The sequence below is a fragment of the Podarcis cretensis genome (assembly GCF_951804945.1).
Source record: "Podarcis cretensis genome assembly, chromosome: 1".
Taxonomy (NCBI): Eukaryota; Metazoa; Chordata; class Lepidosauria; order Squamata; family Lacertidae; genus Podarcis; species Podarcis cretensis.
Window position 1 is genome coordinate 96,152,028 of NC_137170.1, and position 4,586 is coordinate 96,156,613.

The window sequence follows — 4,586 nt, forward strand, 5'->3', positions numbered from 1 at the left end:
TCTTCCCTCCCTCCCTCCCTCGCCTGCCCGCCCGCCCGCTTCCCTCCAGCCTCCCTCCCTTCCCCGCCTTTGCTTCGCGCGAGGAGTCGACCTGCCTCGCCTCTCCTTATCCAGGCCAGGCTGTGGCGCGTTGTGGCTTTGGGCATCTCTCTGTGCAGACATATCGTGCCAGACCCACCCACCCAGATGCAGCCCTAGCTTGGTCGGTGGTGACAGCAGCAACAAGCCACAACGCCAACAAGCCACAATGCAGGAGCAGTCCTCTAGCAGGAAAGCTTCCTAAAGCCATATAGGACCAGGGCAACGTGGGGTAGCTTCAGCAGGTCCCAGGCACTGCCCCAGGTGGATTTGGGGGTACATGGAGGCACACACCGTTGTGACATTGCGCAACATCTTTGTGGACCACAGGTGGCTCTCCTGTTGAAGCATTTGCCTTAGCTTCCACTTTCCTAGGTTTGGGACAACATAAGAGGGCCTTAAGGGATGCGGTTGGCGCTGTGGTCTAAACCACTGAGCCTCTTGGGCTTGCCGATCAGAAGGTCAGCGGTTTGAATCCCTGTGATGGGGTGAGCTCCTGTTGCTCGGTCCCAGCTCCTGTCAACCTAGCAGTTCGAAAGTATGCCAAAAAGTGCGAATAGATAAATAGGTACTGCTCCAGCGGGAAGGGAAACGGCATTTCCATGTGTTGCTCTGGTTTCGCTGTTCCGTTGTGCCAGAAGCGGCTTAGTCATGCTGGCCACATGACCCGGAAAAACTGCCTATATGCGACTGAACTTAACTGCCAGGGGTGCTTTACCTTTACCTTTAAGAGGGCCTTAGTTTTGGTCAATGTTGGCATCAACAATAGGGTGTGCCTCTGGGGGTGAAGTCCAACAGCTGTGTTAGTAGCACTGAAGTGCTATCCCCAGAGTGCAAGCCTGGGCAGTGTGTGTGTGTGTAGGTCCTGGGCTGCCCAGATGACAAGAGGCCTCGCTGATGTGACCCTAAGGAAAGCAAAACAATACATTTGGCACCAGCTTGGCTGCAAAGTGGCAGCGGTTTTTCTTGATCAAGGAATAATGCCAGTACCATTTGGTGATATATTTAGCATAGCTGTTTTTCCTGTTTACTACATGCAGAGAGTTTTGCTTTGGAAACAAAAAATGTTGAGGCATTGTTCTCAGCACCACAAGGTGAGTTAGCGGCTAAATAAAGTTGGTTTGTCATAAGGCCCGAGAGTCTGCAAAGAGCAGCAATCAAACCTTTTCAGCTGTCCAAGAGTTGGTCTCTTAAAGGGGCCATGCGCCAGGTATTTTTACAATTGATATGAGACCATGTGTTTTGCTTTATTGTAGGGCTGTCTGGTCCAAGCCAGGATAAAGCTGCTAAACCAAAAGAAGTAAGAACAGGAGCTAAGGGCATAAGAAGAGCTTAGTGAATCAGGCCAATGGCCCATCTGGCCCAGCATCCTATTCTTACAGTGGCTGGAACAGTTGCCTGGGGAAAGCCAGCAAGCAGCATTCGAGCCCAAGAGCACTCTCCTCTCCTGGGATTCAGAAGTATTGCTGCCTCCATCTGTGGAGTTGCTGGACAGCTGACCAATCAAGTCGCTTCTTCACAGTCTTCTTTCCTATGGGGAACTGTATTTTATTTCTACTTAGATTGTAGTCATTGTTTCTAAATGTGGATCTAAATGTATCAATTAGTATGTGCAAATCTGACTCGGCAAGTGCAAATTTTATGCAAAGCCTTTTGTCCTCTTTTTCTGGTGATGCATAAGTGGCTGCCCTAAATGTGGAGTATTTAAAAATATGTCCAGCATTCTACCACCTCCTGTGTAAAATGTAGAACTGTTCTCTACAAAGTCAGGAGAAAACACTGTCAAACATTTACGGACACACACTGCAAAGTGGTGAAAGACTTGGTTGTACTTGTGTGCAAGCAATGCATTGAAATCTCCAAAGGCACTTGCACTCCAAGGCTTGGTCTGTACATGCAGCAGAATGAGGTCGCAGAGATATGAGGTGACAGAATTGGAGGGGGGGGGGTGTCACTTCAGGTTTCAGGCTGGAGATCATAATTGTGAATGCATTCATTTTGGTGACATCTCCCTGCAAGTAAGAAAGCTAGCACATCAGAGAGAGAACCTTTCTCCTTGATGTGCTAGCTTTTAAATTATATATATATATATATATATATATATATATATATATATATATATATATTTCCAAGGGATATTTACATAGAAGAGTATTAAAAAAAATGTGATTACTCCTGCTTCATCTGTGGTCTGACATGGTACAGTCTTTTCTTAAACCAAAGCTGAAAGTATTTTAGAGGCAAAGGAGTGGGGAGCTGATTATATGTGAAATCCAGTTTGAATAAACCTACAGAGATGAAATAATGACAGGTGGATTATCGCGCCATCAGCATGCTGGAACAAGATAGCTCCAGTTTCTGCTCCGAGACAGGAGTCCGACACAGATCTTAATTTTCTATTAGTGAGCACATTTTACAGCTGCAAAGATGTGGCCTCTTCGTTTTCCTTAGGAGAAAGTGTGGGATTTTTGTTTATAACTTCTCTGCGTGCTATCAATAGCCAAGCCCAGAGATGCCAAAGGGTGTAAAGGAGATAATAGAATTTACCCTCGCTAGACAGGGAGAAAAGCTGATGTGTTGAAAACAATGCAGCTAACTTGGCCCCTCGCAGCTCTGTTCCATTAGCCTCCAAACGCACGCTAGGAGCGCCTGCGGAAGGCAATGTTATACTTCAGGAAAGGAGATTGTATTTAACCCCTACTGTGAATAAAGGACGATCTTATGAATAAAATCACCAGGCAGCTAGTGACGAACGGATCTGATTACAAACAGTCAGCAGCATCTGATTTAAAACTAGAAAGTAGGGCGATGGTCATATTCTTTTGTTCACATATCTCCACGGCTGTGGCTCCCTCTCCAGCTTCTTTGCAGCTCAGCTGCTTCTACCTGGAACACTCCCCATGTGGGCTGAGGCAATAGATTCAGAGGAAGGGTGGTGTTAGACAAGTTATGAGGCCCTCAACAGTTGCCGCTATAGGTGGTGGTGGGGTTGACTAGCTGAGGACAGCTGAGTTTGCTGCAACACATATTTGGGCTGTTGCTGCAGTAACCGCTGTAGTTTCCTGAGGCATTCTGGGATGGATTCCCAGCACACATTCCTGCTGAAGCTGCTACAGATCCCAAGGCATCTGGGGAACTGGAATGATGCAAGATGTTTAAGGGGGGGAGGGGGGTAGTTAAATGATTTGATAACTTTGTAAGTTTGACCCTGGCCTGAATGTGGAAAATGTGGAACACGGTGGGAGGAGGAGGACAAATTAAGTCAGTGTGGAACAGTGTGGAACAACAACAGAAGACCATAAAGGTGTCTGGAACTGTCATTTGATTCCTTATACTTCATACATGGGTATAATCGGGGGGGGGGTGGCAGGGGAGGCAGCTGCGCGCCCCTAGATCCACAAATATTATTGAAATATTTGAAATACAGTGGTACCTCGAGTTAAGTACTTAATTCATTCCGGAGGTCCGTTCTTAACCTGAAGCTGTTCTTAACCTGAAGCACCACTTTAGCTAATGGGCCACACCGCCAGAGCATGATTTCTGTTCTCATCCTGAAGCAAAGTACTTAACCCGAGGTATTATTTCTGGGTTAGCAGAGTCTGAAACCTGAAGCGTATGTAACCTGAAGTGTATGGAACCCGAGATACCACTGTATTGAAATATTTCCTCTACAAAGCTCGACAACTCAATTTCCTTAAAAAAACTCAACAACTTTGGCTGCCCCTACCCCCCAAAAATCCTGGCTACACCCATGCTTATATAACTTTAGTAAAAAATGAAAACCTTAATGAAATTAAGAACAGAGGGCCAAGTGCTTCTTTATTGTTTATTGAGTTACTCATCTCTTTTGTCAGCATCACTCTTTCCTTCCTATTGCTAAATGAAAATATACAGCTACATAGAAAAGGTAGAAGAAGCCTTTTTCTTCCTCTGTGGTTTCTGTTTCCCCCCTCCCTGCTTCAGGCAGCTTCCTTCCTCACTCCACTGCTTGAGATTTTAAAGAATCCAGATTTAACTTGTGTGCATTCAGTTGTAGGCATGTGGCTAGCTAGCTAGCTAGCTAAATAAATAAATTTCAAAAGGGGGCAGAAAAGAGGTGGGGTTGCAGGAAAAATTATTTGGCAATCCCACCCACCATTGCACCCAATGTGTTTTGGCTATATATGATTTCGGATTTAGGCACGTTCAGTGTTAGAAACACAGATATATAAGCTAATTGCTAAATGGCACCTTAAATTTAGGTTGCAGTCACTGCAAAGGTAAATTTAGGCACCTCACCCTCGATTATGTGTTGTTGTTGTTGTTGTTGTTCATTTCCTTTCTATACCGCTTTATATTTTAAAGAAAAAGAATCTCAAAGCAGTTGACAACACATTAAAACATCAGGTGAAACAATCCAGAATAAAACAAATTCAAGCTTCAGGGGAAATATTTCAGATCCTTATCTAAGTGACATTTTGCTTTCCCCATATTGATTGACCTTCTTAGTTTATACAGCTGCTCCATAG